Here is a 16,137-nt window from a genome sequence, read left to right as displayed (position 1 = left end):
CGCCGGTGGGTTTCGGACGCCAACACATGTATATTAATTTAAGTCAAGTGGCATCTTGATTGTGTCCATAGGTGTAATTCTAAACTAAGAATGAATTAAGACATGCCATATAAATTTGAAAAATGCAACACAATACATCTTCTAACATGTATATTAATTTAAGTCAAGTCTCATCTTAATTGTGTCAATACGTGTAATTCTAAACTAAGAATGAATTAAGACATGCCATATAAATTTGAAAATTGCAACACAATACATCTTTCAAATGGAATTATTGGATATGAATTTCTTGATTTACGTCGATTTATGGATGTAAATGATAATAATTATTTTTAGTTATCAATCATGTTAAAAGTACTCTTGGAACTTCATCTAGTTAATGACTGGTTCATTTTTACATATATAACATCGCCTCTTGTGGTTTTTTGACAGACTGCCAGTTAGAGACTGTGTTATTGTTCAAGAAGATATGCATAATTCATACTTCAATCTAAATTTTGACGACAAAATTCTACACATGAGCGCAATATTTGCCGCTATCAATTGACCAAAAATATAGGAACAAATATCAACATCCATCACACTAAAATCATGTAACATAAAAATATATTTTATGATTATTTTATTACCATAGATTTTATATAATAGATGGAACAACAAAGTAAATAAAAAATAAAGAAAGTAGTTGAAGCCACGTAGGCGTTCAAATAGAGCACATGATATTTATTATAGATCGATCTTTAGGATTACCTAGATTAGAAATTTTCTCTAGTGATCCTATAAAATGAAATAACTCAAGTGAGGAGTGTACTTAGGTGGTTTAATAAAGTAACTCAGCGGTGGCCCTATCTTTATGATGTGCCGACTTTTCTGTTTTCTCCTTTAATCGATCCGTGAAGCACTATAGCGGCGCAGGCAACATCGCTAGTTCTTTTTTGTCACATAGAGAATTTATTTCGTCTGGGAGGAAACCACTATGCTCCGTAATTTTTGATATAATATGTGTCAAAGACTTGTTTTGACAACAAACAATTTTCATTAAATCCCGACTATAGATTTTAGATCTAACAATAAAAAATAATTAAGATGACATAGATTAACGTGACATCTCCATGATACATCCGTATATTGCATCCTGAACGAACTTATTATCTCTAGGAGGCTAGATAGCTAAATGATGTAGTATTTTTTGGCTTTCCCTAAAAAAAAAAGCAGTACAGTATTTTTTTAAACTGACTGGCCTATTTTTATGGGTTTTATTTATAGATAGAAGTGTACGTTTAATTTTTTAAAGGGACTCTGCCGTTTTGTACGGGATCCGTTCCCTATTGTTTTCTGGCTTTCCATGTATACTCACGTAGTAGAGGCCATTTAGTTTTTTTGATCGCTAATCAATGGAGTCTCTTTTATATGTGAATCAGGCCATATGTACCTTTTCTTTTTTATTTTTTCTTCTGCGTACGGTGCCAGACATGACATATCATGTATGTCACAAAATATGTGTTATATATGTTATGTAAAATCTTTAAATCTTGACCATTGAACTTATAGATCTAACAGCTAAAATAATATTAATGATGTGGATTAATGTGGTGTCTCTATTTAAACACCCTTATTTTACTTTTAGTATATAATAATAGAATAGATAGATGTTTATTAAAAAATGTTTTCAATAATTTAGTTTTAATAACATATAATTTACAGGGTGTGACTATTTCTCAGTCGACTTAATGATGCATCAAATCTCAGGTACAACTCACGTTACAACACATAACTAGCACGAATCATGATGCAAATCAAATAGTGTAGAATTTAACTAATTATGAAAGCTGGCAAATCCCTAATTTATATGTTATTGACGAAAATAGCAGTTAAAGTAGTTTTTAAACTACATGCAAGACGTATCAATCTGAATTAGGGAGAGTACTAGATGGCCAAAAAAAAGTCAAACTAGGCTGGCTAGGCAGACAAAATAATCGGGCTTAACATCTCTAAAACGTCAAACTGAGTAGGACTTTCAAAGTAGCAGCAATGATGAGCAAATCTCCGCGATCTTGGAGCAGTCGTGGAACAAATCACAAGATTGTCAAACGCAGCTGATCTAACTTTTTGAAGAAAAAATGGGGCAAAGATTTGTCCCCGTTTATTCCATTAATTAAGAAGAAAATGTTGACAACAACAAGAACCAAGGTTATACAAAATGCTTGCTCTCCCAAAATTACAACAAAAGTTTGGTCCCACTAAGCCCCAAAGCTTGGCCTCCATCTTTATGAGCTCTAGGAGGATAGCCGGGGCGTGGATTTGTTGTTGATCCTTGTGTTTCTCCCTTTGCAAAACGTTCAACTTATTAGGATGCTGGGGAGACCATAGCTCTACTGTTTGGTATGTCCTAGCATTACATGGTTGCCATCAACTTTGAGTGATAGATCCACCCTCCACTCATGGGTCCGAGTGGATGGAAGCCCAAGCCAATCCTTGACCATCCTCCAAATCCTCTTGGGGCACGTTTGGTTGCCTGGACCGAAATTCTGCATGCCTGACGCAGCGAGATGAACGCCCCTGCGCGTCGCGAACGGGCCGCCGGCCACTTTTGGCCCATCGTTTGGTAGCTTGTGCTGCACCAGCCCGAACAGAATTGCACATTGTTTGGATGTCTGGAGACAGCGTTCCATCTCTGTTCAGCCACATCACATGTGTTTGGTTGCCATTTTAGGCACCCTGACAACAGCTTCTCACCACATTCAAATATGGTGACCTTACCATCATATAACCGCACGCAAACAGCTCAAACACGATCATAAGCACAGCAAACACTTATGCACAACGAACAAAGTACTTCAGAGTTCCTAATCTAGCGTAAGATGGTAAGACGCTTGCCTAAAGCTGGGGGCAGACTACCCAGATCCAAAAGCAGTGTTCAAAAGCCTCCTAGAGGCCAGCACAACAGTGAGATATGCACAAAAGAAGTGTTTATCAGCCTCCCTAGAGGTCAGCACAACTACATACATAAACAGAGGCAGCGATGGAGCAGCAGCACCTTAACGGCGAGGATCAGCAAAAGGGCCCTCGCGGTGCCTCTTGCAGCCGAAGACGCTGGAGCAGGACGTCTCATTCCTGAAGACGGCGACCTTGAAGCCGTCGTCCTGAGGGGTGAAGACAAGCATGTCGTCGATGTGCAGCAAAATCCTGGCGCAGAACTCGCTCCAGGACTTGATGAACGCGACGCGCTGCCCTATCCACAGCAACTGCACCTTCCACTCGCAACACTCGCCTAAGTACAAGAAGACCTTCACCGGGGGCCATTTTTCTTGAGCTTGTACTTCCTGATCAGGGGCTGCTCCATGTACGGCGGGACGGAGAGGGTACGGAGGTCGTGGCTCTCCACCTGGACAAAGAACGCCGGCATACGCGGATTGGCAGCGTGCCCCAGGTCAGCAGGACGGCTGGCGTGAAGCCTCGGCACTGTGATCTGGTGGTTGGCTTCCATGAACGCTATGTTGGGATCACGCAGCTGCACACGGACGACATAGTCGATAGCGTCCAGTATGGGCCCGTCCGAGAAGAATTCCAGGAAGGGCCAGTTCTGCAGAAGCACAAGGAAGCAATGTCAAGCTCAAACAGGCAATGGCATGGACAAGCAAGCAATGGCATGGACAATCACAAGCATGGACTTGCACAAGCACAAGCAAGCAATGGCATGGACAATCACAAGCATGGACTTGCACAAGGACATGCAAGCAATGGCATGGACAAGCAAGCAATGCCAAGCAAGCAATGGCATGGACAATCACAAGCATGGACTTGCATAAGCACAAGCAAGCAATGCCATTGTCAAGCAGAAGCAATGTCATGGCACAAGCACAAGCAAGAGCACAAGCTAGCAATGCCATTGCCAGGCAGAAGCAATGTCATGGACTTGACATTGTGCCAATGCCAAGAACAAGCACTGTGAAGCCAATCATGGTGCTTGAGCTTGGCATTGCCAGGTGCTTGAGCTTGACATTGCCAAGCTCAAGCAATTTCATGGAAAATGGCAATGTCAAGCTCAAGCAGTGTCATGGACTTGACACATGATGGTGCTTAAGCTTGGCATGGCAAGCATAAGCACATTGCAATGAATCCTATCTACATTCACATCTACAACGTCATCTAGTCGACGTAAACAAGCGACAAGGAGATTGAGTGAAGGTACTTACGATTGGGTGGAGAGATGATACGTCTCCGACATATCGATAATTTCTTATGTTCCATGCCACATTATTGATGATATCTACATGTTTTATGCATACTTTACATCATATTTATGCATTTTCTGGAACTAACCTATTAACGAGATGCCGAAGAGCCAGTTGATGTTTTCTGCTGTTTTTGGTTTCAGAAATCCTAGTAAGGAAATATTCTCGGAATTGGACGAAATCAACGCCCAGGGGCCTATTTTCACACGAAGCTTCCAGAAGACCGAAGAGTCAACGAAGTGGGGCCACGAGGCGGCCAGATGATAGGGCGGCGCGGCCCAGGTCTTGGCCGCGCCGGCCTGTCTCCTGGGCCCCTCGTGTGGCCCCCTGATGTGCCCTTCCGCCTACAAATAGCCTTCATCGCGAAACCCCCAGTACCGAGAGCCACGATACGGAAAACCTTCCAGAGACGCCGCCGCCGCCAATCCCATCTCGGGGGATTCAGGAGATCGCCTCCGGCACCCTGACGGAGAGGGGATTCATCTCCCGGAGGACTCTACACCGCCATGGTCGCCTCCGGAGTGATGAGTGAGTAGTTCACCCCTGGACTATGGGTCCATAGCAGTAGCTAGATGGTTGTCTTCTCCTCATTATGCTTCATTGTCGGATCTTGTGAGCTGCCGAACATGATCAAGATCATCTATCTGTAATGCTATATGTTGCGTTTGTTGGGATCCGATGAATAGAGAATACTATGTTATGTTGATTATCAATTTATACCTATGTGTTGTTTATGATCTTGCATGCTCTCCGTTATTAGTAGAGGCTCTGGCCAAGTTGATGCTAGTAACTCCAAGAGGGAGTATTTATGCTCGATAGTGGGTTCATGTCTCCGTGAATCTGGGGGAGTGAGAGAAACCTCTAAGATTATGGATGTGCTGTTGCCACTAGGGATAAAACATTGATGCTATGTCCGAGGATGTAGTTATTGATTACATTACGCACCATACTTAATGCAATTGTCTGTTGTTTTCAACTTAATACTGGAAGGGGTTCGGATGATAACCTGAAGGTGGACTTTTTAGGCATAGATGCATGCTGGATAGCGGTCTATGTACTTTGTCGTAATGCCCAATTAAATCTCACAATACTCATCATATCATGTATGTGCATGGTCATGCCCTCTCTATTTGTCAATTGCCCAACTGTAATTTGTTCACCCAACATGCTATTTATCTTATGGGAGAGACACCACTAGTGAACTGTGGACCCCGGTCCATTCTTTACATCGAATACAATCTACTGCAATTGTTCTACTGTTTTCTGCAAACAATCATCATCCACACTATACATCTAATCCTTTGTTACAGCAAGCCGGTGAGATTGACAACCTCACTGTTTCGTTGGGGCAAAGTACTTGGTTTGTGTTGTGCAGGTTCCACGTTGGCGCCGGAATCCCTGGTGTTGCGCCGCACTACATCTCGCCGCCATCAACCTTCAACGTGCTTCTTGGCTCCTACTGGTTCGATTAAACCTTGGTTTCATACTGAGGGAAAACTTGCCACTGTACGCATCACACCTTCCTCTTGGGGTTCCCAACGGACGCGTGCTGTACGCGTATCAAGACTGTTTTCTGGCGCCGTTGCCGGGGAGATCAAGACACGCTGCAAGGGGAGTCTCCACATCCCAATCTCTTTACTTTGTTTTTGTCTTGCTTTACTTTATTTACTACTTTGTTTGCTGCACTAAATCAAAATACAAAAAAATTAGTTGCTAGCTTTACTTTATTTACTGTCTTGTTTGCACTCTATATCAAAAACACAAAAAAATTAGTTACTTGCATTTACTTTATCTAGTTTGCTTTATTTACTATTGCTAAAATGGGTACTCCTGAAAATACTAAGTTGTGTGACTTCACAACCACAAATAATAATGATTTCTTATGCACACCTATTGCTCCACCTGCTACTACAGCAGAATTCTTTGAAATTAAACCTGCTTTACTGAATCTTGTTATGCGAGAGCAATTTTCTGGTGTTAGTTCTGATGATGCTGCTGCCCATCTCAATAATTTTGTTGAACTATGTGAAATGCAAAAGTATAAGGATGTAGATGGTGACATTATAAAATTAAAATTGTTCCCTTTCTCATTAAGAGGAAGAGCTAAGGATTGGTTGCTATCTCTGCCTAAGAATAGTATTGATTCATGGACTAAATGCAAGGATGCTTTTATTGGTAGATATTATCCCCCTGCTAAAATTATATCTTTGAGGAGTAGCATAATGAATTTTAAACAATTGGATACTGAGCATGTTGCACAAGCATGGGAAAGAATGAAATCTTTGGTTAAAAATTGCCCAACCCATGGACTGACTACTTGGATGATCATCCAAACCTTTTATGCAGGACTGAATTTTTCTTCGCGGAACCTATTGGATTCAGCTGCTGGAGGTACCTTTATGTCCATCACTCTTGGTGAAGCAACAAAGCTTCTTGATAATATGATGATTAATTACTCTGAATGGCACACGGAAAGAGCTCCACAAGGTAAGAAGGTAAATTACGAAGAAACCTCTTCCTTGAGTGATAAGATTGATGCTATTATGTCTATGCTTGTGAATGATATGACAAATATTGATCCTAATAATGTTCCGTTAGCTTCATTGGTTGCTCAAGAAGAACATGTTGATGTAAACTACATTAAAAATAGTAATTTCAAAAACAATGCTTACCGGAACAATTCTAGTAACAACTATAGGCCATATCCTTATAATAATGGCAACGGCTATGGTAATTCTTATGGGAATTCTTACAAAAATAATAGGAACACACCCCCTGGACTTGAAGCCATGTTTAAAGAATTTATTAGTACACAAACTGCTTTTAACAAATCTGTTGAAGAAAAGCTTGGGAAAATTGATATACTTGCTTCTAAAGTCGATAGTCTTGCTGCTGATGTTGATCTTTTGAAATCGAAAGTTATGCCTCATGAAAATCATAATAATAAAATTGTTACTACAGCAAATGCCATCCAAGTTAGAATTAATGAGAATATAAGATTGATGGCCGAATTGCGTGCTAGGTGGGAAAGAGAAGAAAATGAAAAAGAAGATAATATAGCTAAAGTTTGGACTATTACGACCACTAGTAATGCTAATGCTACACATGTTGCTGCACCTCCTACTATTAATGGTAAAATAATTGGTGTTGGCAATGTTTCCACTTCTAATGCAAAGCGTGAAAAACTGCCTGAAACTGCTAAAACTGCTGAAACTGCTTGTGATAAAGCTGCTGAAATTTTTTCCAACATTGGGGATGATGATCCCTTTGCTTTAGATTATAATGGTTTGGATTTTGATGATTGCCATATCTCTGAAGTTATAAAGTTCTTGCAAAAACTTGCTAAGAGTCCTAATGCTAGTGCTATAAATTTGGCTTTCACGAAACATATTACAAATGCTCTCATAAAAGCTAGAGAAGAGAAATTAGAACGTGAAGCTTCTATTCCTAGGAAGCTAGAGGATGGTTGGGAGCCCATCATTAAGATGAAGGTCAATGACTTTGATTGTAATGCTTTATGTGATCTTGGTGCAAGTATTTCTGTTATGACTAAGAAAATTTATAATATGCTTGACTTGCCACCATTGAAAAATTATTATTTGGATGTTAATCTTGCTGATCATTCTACAAAGAAACCTTTGGGGAAAGTTGATAATGTTCGCATTACCGTTAACAATAACCTTGTCCCCGTTGATTTTGTTGTCTTGGATATTGAATGCAATGCATCTTGTCCCATCATATTGGGAAGACCTTTTCTTCGAACTGTTGGTGCTATCATTGATATGAAGGAAGGTAATATTAAATATCAATTTCCTCTCAAGAAAGGTATGGAACACTTCCCTAGAAAGAGAATGAAGTTACCTTTTGATTCTATTATTAGAACAAATTATGATGTTGACACTTCGTCTCTTGATAATACTTGATACACACTTTCTGCGCCTAGCTGAAAGGCGTTAAAGAAAAGCGCTTATGGGAGACAACCCATGTTTTTACTACAGTACCTTTATTTTTATTTTGTGTCTTGGAAGTTGTTTACTACTGTAGAAACCTCCCCTTATCTTAGTTTTGTGCATTGTTGTGCCAAGTAAAGTCGTTGATAGTAAGGTTCATACTAGATTTGGATTACTGCGCAGAAACAGATTTCTTTGCTGTCACGAATCTGGGCAAAATTCTCTGTAGGTAACTCAGAAAATTATGCCAATTTACGTGAGTGATCCTCAGATATGTACGCAACTTTCATTCAATTTGAGCATTTTCATTTGAGCAAGTCTGGTACCTCAATAAAATTCTTCTTTACGAACTGTTCTGTTTTGACAGATTCTGCCTTTTATTTCGCATTGCCTGTTTTGATATGTTCGATGGATTTTTCGATTCCATTGACTTTTAGTAGCTTTGTGCAATGTCCAGAAGTGTTAAGAATGATTATGTCACCCCTGAACATGTATATTTTGATTGTGCACTAACTCTCTAATGAGTTGTTTTGAGTTTGGTGTGGAGGAAGTTTTCAAGGATCAAGAGAGGGAGATGATACAACATGATCAAGGAGAGTGAAAGCTCTAAGCTTGGGGATGCCCCGGTGGTTCACCCCTGCATATATCAAGAAGACTCAAGCGTCTAAGCTTGGGGATGCCCAAGGCATCCCCTTCTTCATCGACAACATTATCAGGTTCCTCCCCTGAAACTATATTTTTATTCCGTCACATCTTATGTGCTTTGCTTGGAGCGTCGGTTTGTTTTTGTTTTGTTTGAATAAAATGGATCCTAGCATTCATTGTGTGGGAGAGAGACACGCTCCGCTGTTGCATATGGACAAATATGTCCTTAGGCTTTACTCATAGTATTCATGGCGAAGTTTCTTCTTCGTTAAATTGTTATATGGTTGGAATTGGAAAATGATACATGTAGTAATTTGCTATAATGTCTTGGATAATGTGATACTTGGCAATTGTTGTGCTCATGTTTAAGCTCTTGCATCATATACTTTGCACCTATTAATGAAGAAATACATAGAGCATGCTAAAAATTGGTTTGCATATTTGGTCTCTCTAAAGTCTAGATAATTTCTAGTATTGAGTTTGAACAACAAGGAAGACGGTGTAGAGTCTTATAATGTTTACAATATGCCTTTTATGTGAGTTTTGCTGCACCGCTTCATCCTTGTGTTTGTTTCAAATAGCCTTGCTAGCCTAAACCTTGTATCGAGAGGGAATACTTCTCATGCATCCAAAATACTTGAGCCAACCACTATGTCATTTGTGTCCACCATACCTACCTACTACATGGTATTTCTCTGCCATTCCAAAGTAAATTGCTTGAGTGCTACCTTTAAACAATTCAAAATTTATCACCTCTGATTTGTGTCAATGTTTTATAGCTCATGAGGAAGTATGTGGTGTTTATCTTTCAATCTTGTTGGGCAACTTTCACCAATGGACTAGTGGCTTCATCCGCTTATCCAATAATTTTGCAAAAAGAGCTGGCAATGGGATTCCCAGTCCCAAATTAATTAACAAAAATAGACACTCCTCCATGGTATGTGATTGTTGGACGGCACCCGAAGGATTCGGTTAGCCATGGCTTGAGAAAGCAAAGGTGGGGAGGAGTGTCATCATAATAAAACTAAAATAAAAAGGCACTCCTTCATGGTATGAGATTGTTGGCAGGCACCCGAGGATTCGGTTAGCCATGGTTTGTGAAAGAAAGGTTGGAAGGAGTGCCACACAAAAATAAAATAAAATGGGAGCCGCTCTTTGAAGGTTTGTCTGGCAAGGGGGTTAGAGTGCCCACTACCATTCGTTGACAACAACAAACACCTCTCAAAATTTTACTTTTATTGCTCACTATATGTTTTCAAAATCAAAGCTCTAGCACAAATATAGCAATCGATGCTTTCCTCTTTGAAGGACCATTCTTTTACTTTTATTGTTGAGTCAGTTCACCTATCTCTCTCCACCTCAAGAAGCAAACACTTGTGTGAACTGTGCATTGATTCCTACATACTTGCATATTGCACTTGTTATATTACTCTACATTGACAACTATCCATGAGATATACATGTTATAAGTTGAAAGCAACCGCTGAAACTTCATCTTCCTTTGTGTTGCTTCAATACCTTTACTTTGAATTATTGCTTTATGAGTTAACTCTTATGCAAGACTTATTGATGCCTGTCTTGAAGTACTATTCATGAAAAGTCTTTGCTATATGATTCAGTTGTTTACTCATGTCATTTACATTGTTTTGATCGCTGCATTCATTACATATGCTTACAATAGTATGATCAAGGTTATGATGGCATGTCACTCCAGAAATTATCTTTGTTATCGTTTACCTGCTCGGGTCGAGCAGAAACTAAGCTTGGGGATGCTGATACGTCTCCGACGGATCGATAATTTCTTATGTTCCATGCCACATTATTGATGATATCTACATGTTTTATGCATACTTTACATCATATTTATGCATTTTCTGGAACTAACCTATTAACGAGATGCCGAAGAGCCAGTTGCTGTTTTCTGCTGTTTTTGGTTTCAGAAATCCTAGTAAGGAAATATTCTCGGAATTGGACGAAATCAACGCCCAGGGGCCTATTTTCACACGAAGCTTCCAGAAGACCGAAGAGTCAACGAAGTGGGGCCACGAGGCGGCCAGATGATAGGGCGGCACAGCCCAGGTCTTGGCCGCGCCGACCTGTCTCCTGGGCCCCTCGTGTGGCCCCCTGACCTACCCTTCCGCCTACAAATAGCCTTCGTCGCGAAACCCCCAGTACCGAGAGCCACGATACGGAAAACCTTCCAGAGACGCCGCCGCCGCCAATCCCATCTCGGGGGATTCAGGAGATCGCCTCCGGCACCCTGCCGGAGAGGGGATTCATCTCCCGGAGGACTCTACACCGCCATGGTCGCCTCCGGAGTGATGAGTGAGTAGTTCACCCCTGGACTATGGGTCCATAGCAGTAGCTAGATGGTTGTCTTCTCCTCATTATGCTTCATTGTCGGATCTTGTGAGCTGCCGAACATGATCAAGATCATCTATCTGTAATGCTATATGTTGCGTTTGTTGGGATCCGATGAATAGAGAATACTATGTTATGTTGATTATCAATTTATACCTATGTGTTGTTTATGATCTTGCATGCTCTCCGTTATTAGTAGAGGCTCTGGCCAAGTTGATGCTAGTAACTCCAAGAGGGAGTATTTATGCTCGATAGTGGGTTCATGTCTCCGTGAATCTGGGGGAGTGATGTCTACGCCCCCCTCCTTTTCCTGTAGACAGTGTTGGGCCTCCAAGAGCAGAGGTTTGTAGAACAGCATCAAGTTTTCCCTTAAGTGGATCACCCAAGGTTTATCGAACTCAGGGAGGAAGAGGTCAAAGATATCCCTCTCATGCAACCCTGCAACCACAAAGCAAGAAGTCTCTTGTGTCCCCAACACACCTAATAGGTGTACTAGTTCGGCGAAGAGATAGTGAAATACAGGTGGTATGAATATATATGAGCAGTAGCAACGGTGCCAGAAAATAGCTTGCTGGCGTGTAGTTGATGGTGGTAGTATTGCAGCAGTAGTAACGCAGTAAAACAGTAAACAAGCAGCGATAGCAGTATTTAGGAACAAGGCCTAGGGATTACACTTTCACTAGTGGACACTCTCAACATTGATCACATAACAGAATAGATAAATGCATACTCTACACTCTTGTTGGATGATGAACACATTGCGTAGGATTACACGAACCCTCAATGCCGGAGTTAACAAGCTCCACAATTCAATGTTCATATTTAAATAACCTTAGAGTGCATGAAAGATCAATTCGACTAAACCAAGTACTAGCATAGCATGCACACTGTCACCTTCATGCTATGTAGGAGGAATAATACACATCAATACTATCATAGCAATAGTTAACTTCATAATCTACAAGAGATCATAATCATAGCATACGCCAAGTACTAACACGGATGCACACACTGTCACCATTACACCGTGCAGGAGGAATAAAACTACTTTAATAACATTGCTAGAGTAGCACATAGATAAATTGTGATACAAAACACATTGTAATCATAAAGAGATATAAATAAGCACTTCACTATGCCATTCATAACAGTGAATAAGTATTCTGTGAAATATAGCCTAAGAGACCCACACGGTGCACACACTGTCACCTTTACACACGTGGGACAAGGAGTCTCCGGAGATCACATAAGTAAAATTCACTTGACTAGCATAACGACATCTAGATTACAAGCATCATCATATGAATCTCAATCATGTAAGGCAGCTCATGAGATTATTGTATTGAAGTACATAGGAGAGAGATGAACCACATAGCTACCGGTACAGCCCCGAGCCTCGATGGAGAACTACTCCCTCCTCATGGGAGCAGCAGCGGTGATGAAGATGGCGGTGGAGATGGCAACGGTGTCGATGGAGAAGCCTTCCGGGGGCACTTCCCCGTTCCGGCGGCGTGCCGGAACAGAGACTCCTGTCCCCCAGATCTTGGCTTCGCGATGGCGGTGGCTCTGGATGGTTTCTCGTACCGTGGCTTTTCCGTGTCGAGGTTTTAGGTCTGGGACCTTTATATAGGCGAAGAGGCGGCGTCAGAAGGTCGAAGGGGCGACGACACCATAGGGCCGCGCGGCCAGGGGGTGGGCCACGCCACCCTATCATCTGGGGGCCCTGTGGCCCCCCTCTGGCGGCTCTCGGGTGTTCTGGATGCTTCCGGTGAAAATAGGAACCTGGGCGTTGATTTCGTCCGATTCCGAGAATATTTCGTTACTAGGATTTCTGAAACCAAAAACAGCAGAAAACATGAACTGGCACTTCGGCATCTTGTTAATAGGTTAGTTCCAGAAAATGCACGAATATGACATAAAGTGTGCATAAAACATGTAGATAACATCAATAATGTGGCATGGAACATAAGAAATTATCGATACGTTGGAGACGTATCAGCATCCCCAAGCTTAGTTCTGCTCGTCCCGAGCAGGTAAAACGATAACAAAGATAATTTCTGGAGTGACATGCCATCATAACCTTGATCATACTATTTGTAAAGCATATGTAGTGAATGCAGCGATCAAAACAATGTATATGACATGAGTAAACAAGTGAATCATATAGCAAAGACTTTTCATGAATAGTACTTTCAAGACAAGCATCAATAAGTCTTGCATAAGAGTTAACTCATAAAGCAATAATTCAAAGTAAAAGCATTGAAGCAACACAAAGGAAGATTAAGTTTCAGCAGTTGCTTTCAACTTGTAACATGTATACCTCATGGATATTGTCAACATAGAGTAATATAATAAGTGCAATATGCAAGTATGTAGGAATCAATGCACAGTTCACACAAGTGTTTGCTTCTTGAGGTGGAGAGAAATAGGTGAACTGACTCAACAATGAAAGTAAAAGAATGGTCCTCCATAGAGGAAAAGCATCGATTGCTATATTTGTGCTAGAGCTTTGATTTTGAAAACATGAAACAATTTTGTCAACGGTAGTAATAAAGCATATGTGTCATGTAAATTATATCTTATAAGTTGCAAGCCTCATGCATAGTATACTAATAGTGCCCGCACCTTGTCCTAATTAGCTTGGACTACTGGATCATCGCAATACACATGTTTTAACCAAGTGTCACAAAGGGGTACCTCTATGCCGCCTGTACAAAGGTCTAAGGAGAAAGCTCGCATTGGATTTCTCGCTATTGATTATTCTCAACTTAGACATCCATACCGGGACAACATAGACAACAGATAATGGACTCCTCTTTTATGCATAAGCATGTAACAACAATTAATAATTTTCTCATATGAGATTGAGGATATATGTCCAAAACTGAAACTTCCACCATGGATCATGGCTTTAGTTAGCGGCCCAATGTTCTTCTCTAACAATATGCATGCTTAACCATAAGGTGGTAGATCTCTCTTACTTCAGACAAGACGAACATGCATAGCAACTCACATGATATTCAACAAAGAGTAGTTGATGGCGTCCCCAGAAACATGGTTATCGCACAACAAGCAACTTAATAAGAGATAAAGTGCATAAGTACATATTCAATACCACAATAGTTTTTAAGCTATTTGTCCCATGAGCTATATATTGTAAAGGCGAATGATGGAATTTAAAGGTAGCACTCAAGCAATTTACTTTGGAATGGCGGAGAAATACCATGTAGTAGGTAGATATGGTGGACACAAATGGCATAGTGGTTGGCTCAAGGATTTTGGATGCATGAGAAGTATTCCCTCTCGATACAAGGTTTAGGCCAGCAAAGTTATTTGAAACAAACACAAGGATGAACCGGTGCAGCAAAACTCACATAAAAGACATATTGTAAACATTATAAGACTCTACACCGTCTTCCTTGTTGTTCAAACCCAATACTAGAAATTATCTAGACCTTAGAGAAACCAAATATGCAAACCAAATTTTAGCATGCTCTATGTATTTCTTCATTAATGGGTGCAAAGTATATGATGCAAGAGCTTAAACATGAGCACAACAATTGCCAAGTATCACATTACCCAAGACATTTATAGCAATTACTACATGTATCATTTTCCAATTCCAACCATATAACAATTTAACGAAGAAGAAACTTCGCCATGAATACTATGAGTAGAGCCTAAGGACATACTTGTTCATATGCTACAGCGGAGCGTGTCTCTCTCCCACACAAGCATTTATTCAAACAAAAACAAAAACAAAAGCACACAGACGCTCCAAGTAAAGCACATAAGATGTGACCGAATAAAAATATAGTTTCAAGAGAGGAACCTGATAATGTTGTCGATGAAGAAGGGGATGCCTTGGGCATCCCCAAGCTTAGATGCTTGAGTCTTCTTGATATATGCAGGGGTGAACCACCGGAGCATCCCCAAGCTTAGAGCTTTCACTCTTCTTGATCATAGTATATCATCCTCCTCTCTTGACCCTTGAAAACTTCCTTCACACCAAACTTCTCATAAACTTCATTAGAGGGGTTAGTACATAATCAAAAACTCACATGTTCAGAGGTGACACAATCATTCTTAACACTTCTGGACATTGCTCAAAGCTACTGGAAGGTAATGGAACAAAGAAATCCACCCAACACAGCGAAAGAAGCAATGCGAAATAAAAGGCAGAATCTGTCAAAACAGAACAGTCCGTAAAGACGAATTTTTAATAAATACTTCCGTTGCTCAGATCAGAAAACTCAAAACTAATGAAAGTTGCGTACATATCTGAGGAACACGCACGTAAATTGGCATATTTTTCTGATTTTTCTACGGATAAAACAGCCCAGATTCGTGACAGATAGAAATCTGTTTCTGCGCAGAAATCCAAATCTAGTATCAACCTTCGATTAGAGGCTTCACTTGGCACAACAAAACACAAAACTAAGATAAGGAGAGGCTGCTACAGTAGTAAACAACTTCCAAGACACAAATATAAAACAAAGTACTATAGCAAAATAACACATGGGTTATCTCCCAAGAAGTTCTTTTCTTTATAGCCATTAAGATGGGCTCAGCAGTTTTAATGATGCACTCGCAAGAAATAATATTTGAAGTAAAAGAGAGCATCAAGAGGCAAATTCAAAACACATTTAAGCCTAACATGCTTCCTATGCATAGGAATCTTGTAAATAAACAAGTTCATGAAGAGCAAAGTAACAAGCATAGGAAGATAAAACAAGTGTAGTTTCAAAAATTTCAGCACATAGAGAGGTGTTTTAGTAACATGAAAATTTCTACAACCATATTTTCCTCTCTCATAATAACTTTCAGTAGCATCATGAGCAAACTCAACAATATAACTATCACATAAAGCATTCTTATCATGAGTCTCATGCATAAAATTATTACTCTCCACATAAGCATAATCAATTTTATTAGTTGTAGTGGGA

Source organism: Lolium perenne, chromosome 4, assembly GCF_019359855.2.
Source record: "Lolium perenne isolate Kyuss_39 chromosome 4, Kyuss_2.0, whole genome shotgun sequence".
NCBI lineage: Eukaryota > Viridiplantae > Streptophyta > Magnoliopsida > Poales > Poaceae > Lolium > Lolium perenne.
This window is presented reverse-complemented; position numbering follows the sequence as displayed.